Source organism: Carettochelys insculpta, chromosome 22 (assembly GCF_033958435.1).
Source record: "Carettochelys insculpta isolate YL-2023 chromosome 22, ASM3395843v1, whole genome shotgun sequence".
Classification (NCBI taxonomy): domain Eukaryota; kingdom Metazoa; phylum Chordata; order Testudines; family Carettochelyidae; genus Carettochelys; species Carettochelys insculpta.
In genome coordinates, this window is record NC_134158.1 from 3,226,434 (window position 1) to 3,239,696 (window position 13,263).

The window sequence follows — 13,263 nt, forward strand, 5'->3', positions numbered from 1 at the left end:
TTACACCGGAGCCCTAGGGACTGGGTGGATGAGGGAGTTTAAATTAACAAGGTCATTGAATCCTAGAGCCCTAGAGCTGGAAGGGGCCTGGGGAGGTCGTCGAGTCCAGCCCCTTGGCTCACGGCAGGAGACAGCTCCATCTGGACTGTCCCCGGCAGGCGTCTGTCTCACCTGCCCTTCAATATCTCCAGGGATGGAGGTTCCACCACCTCCCCTGGCAATTTACTTATTCCAGTGTTTGACCACCCTGGCAGTTGGGAACTTTTTCCTAATGTCCGACCTGACCCTACCGTGCTGCAGTTTGAGCCCCTTGCTCCTTGTCCCGTCCTCAGAGGCCAGAGAACCATTTTTCTGCTTCCTCCTTGTCTCCCGCTTTGAGGTGCTTGAAAACCGCTGTGACGTCCCCTCTCGGGCTTCTCTTTTCCAAGCTGCACACGCCCAGTTCTGTCAGCCTCCCACAGAGCTCGAGTTCTCTGGACCTTCCAGCGTTCTTGTTGCTCTTCTCTGGATCTTCTTCATTTCCCCCACATCTTCCTTGAAATGCAGCACCCTCCAGCTGAGGTCTAATAGGAGAGCGGCAGAATGACTTCTCGCGTCCTGCTCACCACGCCCAGCATCGTGCTCACTTTTCATTGTGAAAAGGGGTCAGTCACAGGCTCAGGCTCTGGCTCTGGGCTAGCAGGTCAGTCGTGACAGCTCTGGGCCTCGACTTGCCTCCCTAGTGGAAGACGACATCTGGCTGGCCTGGCCCCTTTCCTTCGTGGGTCCTCCTCAGGCTGAGGAGAGCCAGAGGGGCTGTCTGCGTCTCAGGCCATCACGTCTTGAGCCCTAGGGATTGGGCGAAGGGGTGTGTGTGTCCCTGAGGTGTGGAAGGGATACAGACGTTTGTGAGGGGAACACTGCAGCCGTGCAGGCTGGGCCAGGCGCAGAGAGGGTTTGTGTGTTGGGGGGGTGTGGTGGGGTTCTGGGGTCCCCCAAGCTCTGCACCCCGTCCGCAGGCAGGAGAGTCTCTCACTTAGCAGGAAAACAGCAGGTTTATTAGCCGACAGGACACAGCATCGTACAGAGGAGTCAGTACAGCCGGCAGAGACAGCCAGTCCCATCCATGTTGGGGAGAGGAGGCCCCGAGGGGCCCCCAGAGCTGGGGCCTTGCCCCCTCCTTTGTCTCTCTCTCCCTCAGCCCAGACTAACTGCTTCCAACTCCCAGTTCCAATTCAAACCCCTCAGGCTCCACCTCCTCCTTTGTCTCCCGTACAAAGGTGTTACCTGGTTGTCAGGGTTACCCTCGGCAGGACCCCACACCCTCTGTGAGCCACTCACATACACACAGGTATCCCCCACTCCATCACAGGGGGTGGCTTGGGGGCCAATGCAGAGGCCTCTCCTTGGTCTGAGAAAGTCTCTGACTTGGAACCGGTGAGGTCCTGACCATGCTGGCCGGACCAGGGAGGTGCAGCCTGTCCCTCCAGCTCTAAGTCACAATTATTAGGGTGACCAAGCGCCCTGGCTTCGGCGGGCCAGTCCTGTATGTGGGACGCCAGGATGGCATCCCGATTTGTTCTGCAAAAGGGGCTAATTGCCCTGTGGCCTCCCCCATCTTCCCCTGGTTCCCCTGCTGCGGCCTGGCCGGAGGAGCTGGGAGCTGGAGTGACAGCAGGTGCCCCCTCGCTGGTGGAAGCCGGGAGCATCAGTGGCAGGTGTCAGCCCCCATAGGGCAGCCACCTCCTGACTCCCAGACGGGGGACCGTCTGTCCCGCTTCGGCCTGGACGGCATCATTCCCCGTGTCCCGTATTTCGGTGGGGGGACAGGGTCACCCAACCCGTTACTGCCAAGATCCTCTCGCAGTCACTGGGGGCTGCAGCTCTCCCCAGCCCTCAGCCCAAGAGCTGGGACGAGGGAGGAAGCTGGGAAAGGGCCTCAGGGCTGAGAAGGGCTTAGAACGGCCGGGTTCGGCCAGACCAAACTGCTCCCTGGACGCGGCATGGGAGCCGCGACTCACGACCTCGGTGGTGGTGGTGGGGGGGTTGTTAGGAATTCCTTAGTCACGCGGGGTGTGTCCGAAACGAGGACAATTAATGAGGGACCTCGGCGAGGCTCCATCCCTCATGCTCCTTCCTAGAGGTGCAAAGAGATGGCGGATGCCGGAAAGGGCGGGAGGGACTCCTGGGAAAGGCCAGAGCTCTGCACCTGTCAGGAGCACACGGGTCTGCCTCCTGGGACGAGGCAGCACCGCGCACGCGTGTGTGTCGAGAACTCAGTAGAGAAGCAGGTTGTGTGTGTGTGTGTGTGCTTTCTCACACACCTGCACATGCACACACATCCCCACACACCCTCTCACGCACACACTCACACTTTCTCTCACATGCACACACACACGCACACATGCACACTGTCATGCGCACACGCACACACTCACATGCACACACACTCTCTCCCATGCGCAACCCCACACACACTCTCTCACACACACGTGAATACACACCCCCATACTCTCTCCCGTGCACACCTCCCCACACACACACACACCCGGGCTGTCTTGCCAGGTGCTGTTACCGCTCCCCGTCAGTGGCTCCCTGTCAGCCAGTCGCCGAGCTGAGGAACCCGAGCCTGGGTCGGGACCGAGTTCCTTCAGCCCGGGCTGAGGTCCCAGGGAAGCGGCAGACGAACCCGAAGTCGAGGCAGAGCAGCCCCCTTCTTGGAGCAGTTTTCCTGCCTTGGGTTCGGCGGGGTTTGCCCCCCCGGTGGGAGGTGGCTTGTTCTGGCCAGTCTCCGGGGCTCCGGCCGTGCAGCAGCCCAATTGCCAAACACCACGGTGCCCCCCCCAGCGCAGCACGAGGCGCACCCAGCTGTGGGCCGAGCATTTCCCGCCACAAGGCGCTCTTCTGAACTGGCGCCCGGGCCCCTTATGGCCTCGTTCCAAACGGCGCCGTCCCCATCAAGGTTGCAGCTGGATGGGCAAGTGCTGCCCAGACCCAGGGGCACCGGCTGTTCCCCTCCCGGGAGCTCGGCGCAGGGACTCCGTGGAACCAGTGAGGGGCCATTGTCTGTCCCCACCCGCCAACTGAGGGCTGGGGCCCAGCGGCACCGAGACAGCGTCAAACGAAACCGTGGGCTTGTGCCTGACCTTGGGGGGGCAAACGGAGTCCTGGGAGGAGAGGAGCTGGACCCTGATTGACAAGCAGGACATCCAACAGCATGTCCCAGAGAGCCGCCAAAGGCCCCTCCCCAGGGTGTGAGCTCAGCGTAGCCCACCCCACACATGGAAAATCAGGTCTCAGCCACATGCTCCCCCAGAAGCTGCAGGGCTGCCCCAGCGAGTGCCAGGTTTTGTCTGCCTTCTCGTGCGTGTGCACAAGCGTGTGCAAGCGTGCAATGGCCCGGCACACTCTTGGGCAAGGAGTGAGTAAAGGGCACTTCACCAACTGGCTGCCCCATTGGACAAAGCGCTGTCGGATGATATGGTGTGTCCAGCTTTCCCCTTCCCCGACCTCCCGACAGCCACTCAAGTACCCTGCCCGCCCCCCCACCCCCAGCCCCAGCCCCAGCCCAGCCCCATCTCACTTGCTGCCCTGCCCCCCCAAGCCTCCCTCGTGCCCCACACCAGTTCCCCGGGGTGTTCGGTTACAGGAACAGGAGCCGGCACTCAGCTGGCTTCCCGCCGCCACCCCCCCCCCCCCCCCCGCCCCCCGGCCCGGCCCGTGGCTGGGGCTGCTGAGGTGCCGGTACTCAGTACCAGCAAGTACGGCACACAAGGAGCCCTGGGCCCCCCGACGTCCCAGTGGGAGCAGCGTCTCTCCCACCGCAGGGGGCCAGCGGCGCCAGCCGGCCACCCGCCGTGCTGTGGGGTGCAGGAGGCGCTCCTGGGCCCGGCGAGGACCTGGCCTGGCAGGGGTGGGGCGTGGAGGGCTTTGGGCAGGGGCTGAACACCAAGCGGTGTCTCCCCTGACCACCACCTGGAGAAGTGGCAGAGCCCCCCCCCGGCCCAGTGCCTGTCCTGGGGGGTGTCTGGGGCTGCCGCCTTCCCTTGCCGAGCCGTGCCAAGGAGCCTTGTGGCAACCCCAGTCCCCGGGCATGGGGGGGGGGGCAAGCCCCCTCTTCACAGCCCCCCCCTCTCTCAGGCCACACACTTCAGTCCCCCCCCCCCCCCCCCGAGCCCACACACGGCCAGCTGCCCTGAGTGCCTGTCTCTGGGGCTCAGACCCTGCCCCTGCCCCCCCCCCCCAGTGTGTGCATCACAGCCCCGCCCCCCCCCCCCCCCCCGAGGCCTCACGCGGCCAGCTGCCCTGAGTGCCTGTCTCTGGGGCTCAGACCCTGCCCCTGCCCCCCCCCCCAGTGTGTGCATCACAGCCCCGCCCCCCCCCCCCGAGGCCTCACGTGGCCAGCTGCCCCGAGTACCTGTCTCTGGGGCTCAGACCCTGCTCTCCCCGCTGTGCGTGTCACAGCCCGGTGACTGAGTGTCTGTCACTGCGGGAAAGGGGGCAGGGGACAGCCCGAACCTTCCAGCACAGCCCTGCCGTCCGCCACAGAGATCCTGCTCCAAACGCATCTCGGCTGGGGAGGGGTGTTCCCCCGTCTCCAGCAAACTGGGGAGGAACCCAATTAGGCCCAGGTCAGGCTGGGCCGGCCCTTCGGGGCCTCTGCTGGGGGTTGGGCACCACCTCCCCAACCCGACCCGAATGCAGCTGGCTGCAGGGACCTTCAGAATTTAGCGAGCCCAGCCCCCTCCACTCCCAGCAGACCCTCTCGCCATCCCTGGCAGGTTTGGTTCTTGTTAAAATATCCATATACCCCAGATCCCTAAAGGGTGCCCTCCAGGGCTGCGCTTAGAGCCCCACGTTCAGCAGGCCCAGGCTCAGACCACTCTGGTATCCTCCTGCCTGCGCTTGGCGTGCTGATTGTAAACTACCACCACCCCCACCTAAGTATCACCCCTTTGCGCCAGCAAACCTGACGGGTTTTGTATTCCCGCGTGACTAGAAAGGAGCTGCCTGTACGCCCACGTAACAGCATCCACACAGGGCTGGTTTAACCAAACCCGCTTAAATGCCCACCTGCAACTGGGCTGATTTAGACCCACCTTTACTGCGGACAAGAATCAGGCCCAAAGGAGTCCTCTTTGAAAGCTGCTGTTGCTCTGTGAGAGTCATCCAGGGCTTGTCTACCCCAGAAAGCCGCATACATACAAGGTCACAAGTGACGCCTTCTATGGGGCCTTGCTATCCTGACACCAGGAATCTTCCTGGCCCAGAGCCAGGCTCCACCAAGCTTCGAGGTGGGGGGTCTGTTGCTCTCTCTCTCTCTCTCTCCCTGGTTGCACCTGCCACCCGGATATGCGCCTGTCCTCCCCCATCCATCTCCACCCGCTGCCCACCCCCAGGCAATTAAAAACAAGGTGGTGGAGTTTGAGTGGGGGCCAGGAGCGGGCTGGGTACCACCAACATTTCTGCAAACCCACCACCCTGCCGCAGGTGTAACCTGAAACTGGCTCGTCTCCACTAGCGAGTGGATCCTTGCTGGAGCGATCGAGCCATCGGCACTTGATCCATCATGTCGGTTTAGCTGGGATAAATTGACCTGTGAGTGTTTTCCTGTTGACTCCGATACGCTCTGGTTTGTTCCAGGGGAGCACATTTGTTGGCTTGGCTTTGCTGTGTAATCTGGATTCTCAGATTTGGCAAACATCAAAGTCCACTGATGTGATTAAATTATCTGATCACCCATCTAAGCTCTACAAACATATCGCTCTTGAACCAGGACTTACACGGCAAATGCCATTCGGCCCACTGTCCCCATTTGGCTTTGCCGTCAGCACCTTGAAGGCATGCAGTGTATGTGTCTGAAGGCGGGGATAGGTGGCTCGTATTTAACACAGAAACAGGCTTAGCATATGCTAAATCCTAGCCGTCAGCGGGTTGTACTGTTAGCCACTGATGGGAACTGTGGTATAGCAAGGTAGGTTCCTCATGAAGGTCAGGCAGTGGGAAAAGGGAGGAGGTGTTGCCTTAGGTTTTCGAACACTTGGACGGCGGTGGAGCTGGACATGGAGAGAGACTTGTTGAGAGTCTCCAGGTAAGGTTAAAAGGGGTGAACAAGAGGCCCGGGGAGATCTCGTGGTTGAGGTGTACTGCAGACCACCTCACCAGGCAGAAGAGGTGGATGAGGCTTTTTTTAACCGTCTCACAAAATCATCCAAAGCACAGGGCTTGGTGGTGATGGGGAACTTGAACCATCTGTTGGGAAACTAATCCAGCAGGGCCCAGATTGTCCAAAAAGTTCCTGGAATGTACCGGAGACAATCCTTCAGCTCAGCAGGTGGAGACGGCTGCTGGGGGGAGCAGGTCTAGATTTGGTTTTAACAAACGGGGAGGAACTGGGCGACCCTTGGAAAGCAGATGGCAGCGTGGGTGAAAGTTCTGTAACTTCCCTCTCAGGGTGTTGCTCGTCTGCGTCTTCTGAAGGTGAGCTCCATGCCACCTCCCATGCAGAGTTTGGACAGGACTTCAGACTCTTCAGCCTTGGGACGAGGGCTGTCGCCGTCTTTAGAAATCCCCCGCCGCCCCCCGGCACTGCCTTCCTGTTTTGTCAAATCGGAAGCGAAGGTGTTCTTAAAACAAACGACGTGCTGGGCCACCAGCCGAGACCACGGGCGCATGGCACGTATGGCAGAGGCAGGTAAGAGAGCAGGAGACGCACAATTCACCCCCCAAAGGGGTCAGTCACAAATGTAATTAATGCTGGTTTTTAAATGAGCACCATCAGCAGGGATGCGTGGACTGGGGCTGAGGGATGAAGGGGCACATGAACATTTAGCACAGCTGGGCTGTAAAGACCTTGCAAGGCTGGCTACAGAACGGCCGTGTGAACACCTGCTCTCACTTGCAGGCGACGTTGTAAATAAGAAGCAGGCAGCGCGAGCACCTGTGAATGAAAACCCGCATGTTTCTCGCAGTGACTGGTGACCAAGTAGGACTGAGTGGACTTGCGAGCGCGGCAGTGTTACCTTGCTGGGTATGCAGTGCGGTTATGTAACACCCACAAAAACTGATACGTGCAAGGGGCATGTTCCCCATCAAGAATTTGCACCGTGGTACTGGTGGGAGATGAACTGAAAACCCTATTTCTTGTGGGGGGGAGTGTCAGTGCTACGGTGCGACTACTTGTAATAGACACCAACAGAAAGTGAGCCCTGCACACTTTGCATTTGGCGTTAGACCTGAAATCTATCTATTGGACAGGCAGAGAAACAGCAGCATTCCCCGTCAGCCAAGCGCTGGGGCGGCCGTCCAGGAGGGATTCAGGGGCCGCCCAGCTGGTTAGCAGAGCGCCCACGGCCGGCAGCCTTCGTCTCTGTGGGTGGTGCACGTCTGCACATAATAAAATTTATTGCTCCCATGCATGGAAAAAAATCAGAGGGACCCCTCCCCCCAAAATATCCCCGATAGTTAATAAATTTCAGCGGGCGTGCTACTGTTCAGCCGTGCGATTAAAACCGCAATTAATCACGATTCATTTTTAAAATCCCAATTTTCAGTTAAACGAGCAGCTAACAAAGAGTTTTGCATGAGGCTGCTGAAGGGGATGGGGAAGGGCTGCTCTCCTTCCAACTGCTCTATCTCCACTTTCCTGGGACACCCCTGGGTCACGGGCTTGCCCGGATGCTCCGGCGCCATTCAGTTGAAACGACCAGAATTTCTAACAGAAAAACAAGTGTAAAAACAGAGAGAGCTGTGCTCGGCTATATACTATCAAAACAAAAAAGCAGTCCAGTAGCACTTCGAAGACTAAGAAAATAATTTATTAGGTGATGAGCTTTCATGGGACAGACCCACTTCTTCAGCCCATAGCCACACCAGAACAGACTCAATATTTAAGGCATACTTGGCTTTATCTAATTCTCGATTCCCGCCCCCACCTCTGCTCTCTGATTTGCTCACCTTGATAATATTTTTCTGATTTGTCAACCTTGATTACTATTTGTTGTTCTCTGTGCCTTAAATACTGAGTCCGGTCTGGTCTGGCTCTGGTCTGAAGAAGTGGGTCTGTCCCACGAACGCTCATCACCTCATAAATGATTTAGTTAGTCTTTGAAGTGCTACTGGATGGCTTTGGTTTTTTTTAAGTGTAAAAATACGTGAACTAGAGCCAAGTGCCTTTGCAATCACCTGTTCCCCCCCTGCTGACGCGCATCATTGCAGCCCAGCCAGATGCCAGTCAATGCCCAGCTCAGGTCACCCGCTCTGGGTCCCAACAGGCCCCATGCGAAGCAGCTGCTGCCTCCATGAGCGAGGTAGGCTTGGCTGCCCAACGTTTGCCACTGCTTCCCCTGTGGTCTGCTGTACTTTAGCCCCCGCTTCCCTTGAGTGGGTCCCCTGCTTGATCTCAATGCAGCCACACACCGGCCTACAGATAATCCCACCCCGCCCCAGTGATCGGGCCGCTCGCATTCTTTTATTGATGGATGGGCTTTCTCTGCTTTTGTGTTGTCGCCACAGCTTCTACAGAGGCTCGCTCAGGCTGGCACTGATCCAAGCATGCAGCCACGTGGCGCCTGGGAGAGATCCCCCTGACCCTTAACCCGCAGCCCACAGCAGAGCCGGGCTCCCGGCAGCACTGGGAAATGGCCCAGAAAGGATCCAGAAACTGCAGGAGGGGGATTCTGGGAGAGAAGGGGTTAATGGGGAACGTCATCTCTCCCAGGGCACCTCGCGTTTCCTGTTGACATCCCGCGAGGCCAGGCATGCTGGGGGGGGGGACACCCCCCACCATTGCATTGTTCTGGTTTCTGAGCGGGCACTGGGGTGGGAAGTGTTCTTGCAGTGTGGACGCGCTGTTCAGGAATAACTTATTCCCGCCTATCCACGTCGCGATAAGTTATTCCAGCCAAACCTGCCGGGTTGACATAGCCTGACTGCTTCCAGGTGACATAGGCTCTATTGTGTGTAGACACCATGTCTGGCAACAAGTTTTGTTTATTCCAGGTCCCCCCTGTATTGTAGACACGTTATTCCAGTATATTTTATTCTGGAATCATAACTCCAGAATAACTCTGCTGTGCAGACAGACCCTCTGGGTCCCTGTGAAATGAAGACAAGGAATCCCTGCCTCACAGGGATGCCGTGAGCACAAACCCATGACGACACGGGAGTTACTCAGAGACTAGACTGGCTCTTAGATTTTAAGGTGAGAAGGGATCCCACGTAACATAAGCAGCTGCTGGAATTGCATGCTAACGCGAGACTCACTTATCCCCTCCCCCGAATGGTTACAAAGAAAAGCCTGAAATGTGAACCCAGGGCACCTACAACCTCAGAAGCCTGGCTGGAAAGAGAAGGAACCCAACGTTTGTACAGCGCCTGACACACGGGGGCCATGGTCTGTGACTAAGGCTGCCAAGAGCTACCATAATATGTAAATAAATGTCTGGTACCGGGCACAGCGGTTTCCTGACTTCACTGCTTCTGCCATCACAAAACAGTCAGATTTACCATCCCGGCAGACCGGACTGGTGGTTGGTAAGACGTCTCAGACGGGTACCTGTGTTACTCTGTCGCTTCCCAAATAAGCAGTCCCATGGCACCTGTGGCTATGTCTAAACGGCAGGTTTCTGCTGAGGTCTCCCGCCAGAAGTCTGCCGTGTCGGGAGCGTTCTGCCAACGTGCCGGTCATGCGGGTTCCACGAGGAAGAAGGGATGTCTCGGCAGCGGGGGCGGGGGGGGGAGGTTCTGGACTTTTGGCCTCATGTGGCCAGGCCAAATATGGGGAAACCTCTCCCGACGGAACTGTAGGTGCCGCACAATTTGCATATCTTTTGCCGACAGCTCTCAGCCATCTAGATACAGCCTTGGAGACTCACAAATGTTTAAGGGCGTGAGCTCTGCTGGGTAAAACCCACTTCCTCCGAGGGGAATGGGATAGCTCTAACTGGATCCAGGGTTTGCACAGCAGTGGGGGGGCGGGGCGGGAACAGGGAAGTCACCTGTCACTAGCAGGACCAGGAAATGAAGCAAATTAAGTTGGACGTGTCTCGTTCCTTCCAACATCAAATATGCATTACGAAGGCAAGTTCCCCGCTTTGACATTCCTGTGAATGCGACACAAACTACTAATGACAGGTCACTTCCGCCCCCCTCCGCCCCACGATATCAACCTTGAATTCTGCTTTTCCGCACTGTCCCCGTCGGAGGACGTGGGCTTTGACCTAACACGTTTGTTAGTCTCTGGGGTACCCCAGGACAGCTTGAGCCACTCAGTAGCTCTCCTGACTGGCCTGTTCCAATTTTGGCTGGAATTTCAGTGTCTAAAAACAGCGGGATATCAGCCTTCTGAAATTCCCGCCATTAGTTTCTCTTCTCCCCTAACTCCAATGGAAGAATCATCTTCCAGAGGGCTTTGGAGGGAGCTCTGCGTCATTTTGGAAGACGCCAGTGTCTCCCGTTCTCTCCCAGAAAAGGACCTGAGATGCGACGCTGTTGGGATAACTAAGTTCTATTTTATTACTACTCATTGAAAGAAAGAACAGAACAAACTCAGATAAGCACTGAGCCCTCGTGACAACCCAAAGCACAAAAATCTCAACCCAGTACATTGCATTGAAGAAAGAAAAAGAGCCCAAACTGGCCACCCCCGAAACAAATGGGCACGTTGCGGTTCACAAGCGGAAAAAACATTTCCAAGCTGATCCGAAAGTACAGGCAGTCGAAGAGAGACACATTGGGCGCCAGTTACAAAAGCAAACAAACAAGCAGATACTACAAAATATAGAAATCTCAGATAAATTGTAGTTGCGTAATTACCATCTAATATTGTAGCATTAACCTCTCGCTGGCTGGCAGCCCCTGTCACAGGCAGGCAGCAGGCTTCGGCGTCCCTGAGCCAAGCTGACGCTTTTACCCCCTTTGGGACAGAGTTTCTGGGTAAGTTTGCCGCCCCGCCCTCCCAGCGCTCAGTGGTGGAAGATGCCCAGCTGAAGGTCAGGACCATCTCCTGCTGGCCTCAGTGACGAACTTCTCCCCAGCTGCCTTCCTTCTTCATGACGACAAAGACCTTCGCCTAAGAGGGCCAGATACATTTGCGTCTCAGTCTGACACTCGGCCTTTTCGCTTGGTGCAGATCCATTCCAGCTCAAGGCAGGGCTCCTTCGGAGAAGGCCCCGAGTCCTCTGCCATGCCACGGTTACAATGAGGAGCCCTGGCAATTTCCTGCAGCTGCAGGTTCCACAGGTTAATCACACGCCGCACTAAGGAGGTTTCCCACGTTCATGGGTGTTACCCACCCCATGCCCTCCAGGCTCCCCGTCTTTCCTCCTCTGACTCGCCCCAGCAGGTCCCGGGAACTGCTGATCCTTTTCCTGGGGCTGAGTCGCTGCTAAAGGGAAACTCCCCAAGTCGAGTCCAAGCCGGAGATGGGCAAGACACTGGAGGGAGGGCGGCTGGGGGCAGAGAGGGAGAATGAAATGGGGCAGCATTTCTCCAGCCCTGACCCTTCCCCCGTCCCACAACCTCCAGCATGTGAGCCTCCACAGCAGCCCTCCCTCCCTCTCGAGTTCCCGCCCCCGCATCACCACGCGCTCAACCCCATTTCTACCCGGCCCGTAGCTCCCGTTACCCGTGTTCTCATCCCCCCCGTCCTCAAACCCCTGACTCCCACTCACTCACACACTCGCCTCTCTCCAGTCGGAGTCCCTGCCCCGCTCTCCTGGGAACAGGGCTGCCCCGGCAGGGAACAGCAGGCACAGATCGCCCCATGTCGAAGGGGGTTAGGTGGACATCAGCCCCTCAGCGCCCTCCTCAGCAGCATCCCACAAACAGACCCAGGCAAGGAAGACAGGAAGCTACTGGGTCTCAGGTTCTCTTGGGATGCGCCAGAGCCCAGTCCCCAGGCCTGAAGGCGAGAGACATGTCTGGAGGGCTGCGACTCTCCATCCGCCCCTGCTGGGCCCAGCAGTGGGGCGGGGGGGGGGGGCGTAGTGTGAACTGTAGCGCCAGGGGAGGCAACTTCAGCCCCGGGCAGGAAGTCCCGGAGAGTGGTTCTCTCTCCCTCCCCTGCGCGGGGTCTGCATGGCCGGGTGGGGCCTGAGGGTCACCAATCAACTTGGGGTCCCCTGTACCCAGAGACAGGCCTCTGACCTGCACTGCAGCCAGCTCCAGCGGGGCGTCTGCCGGGTCTCCCGCCGGGGCGCAGAAGGAGGCGCAAGCCCCAGCCCAGCTTTGGGTCACGTCACTTCTCAGGCGTCTGTCTCCTCTGTCGTGGCACCTGCCCCCACCGGGCATTTACCGCTGCCCCTCCCTCCCCGCCTCCGAGGCAGGGCCCTCGGGCTCCGCGCGTTCCCCCACAGGGACAAAGACAGGCGCTCGCGCACGCCGCCCAGCAGAGAGCGGGGGACATTTGGCCTTCGGCCTGGTGCTCGCCCGAGGCCCAGGCACAAATCGGGCCCAATGCCTCCATGGGCGTCGCAGACCCGGGCGGCCTTCCTTCCTCACGAGCAGCCAAGCCCAGCTTCGCAGGCGGCCCTGTAGGTCCTGAGGAGGGATCCAAAGAAGGAGCTCCACCAGGCTGCGGAGGGCTCCCGCCAGAGCCTCAACTCCCCCATCACGACGGCCCAGCCCAGGGCAAGTGGCGGGGCTGGCTCCAGGGCCCATCGCGGTGGTACTGCCCTGTCGTGGGAGCAGCGGTGTCCTGGGTTCCTCCGGGTCTGGCACCGCCAGGTCTGAGACGAGGCAGGCGGCCAGGCCTCTTCCAGCCCCTCCGGTGGCTGGACTGGCGTCGCTCTGGCGAAGGCAGTACAGCTCTGCCTGTTGCCAGCAGCTGGGGGTCAGGCCCGAAGACTTCACTGCTCACTTACTCGCGTGGGCGCCAGCCAAGGTCCACGCGAGAGCCAGTGCAGCGGGTCCCCCGCGGGATTATTCCGTCCGCCCCAATGCCCGGAGTCACCCTCCACTCTGCTGCGTCAGTTTTACACCCGCCAGTCCGCGACGCCAGGGGGGTTACTGCTGATTTACACCAGCACCAGCAGGTGAATGCGCCCCAGGAGCGCCAGTGGGCCCCGTCCCAAAAGGGATGGAACCCGGAACCCTCTCGTTTGCACAGCTGAAAATAGCTCCGGGGGGGGCCATGCCCGCCCCGGCTGTCCTCTTACATCAACCTCTACGCCGTCCCACAAAGACACCTGGGGACACGCCTCTCAGCAGCGTGGTCTTCTGTCCCTCTCCAGTGGTGCATCCCAGGGAGACGGAGGAGCTCCCCAGCTGGCTCCTCCAGCTCAG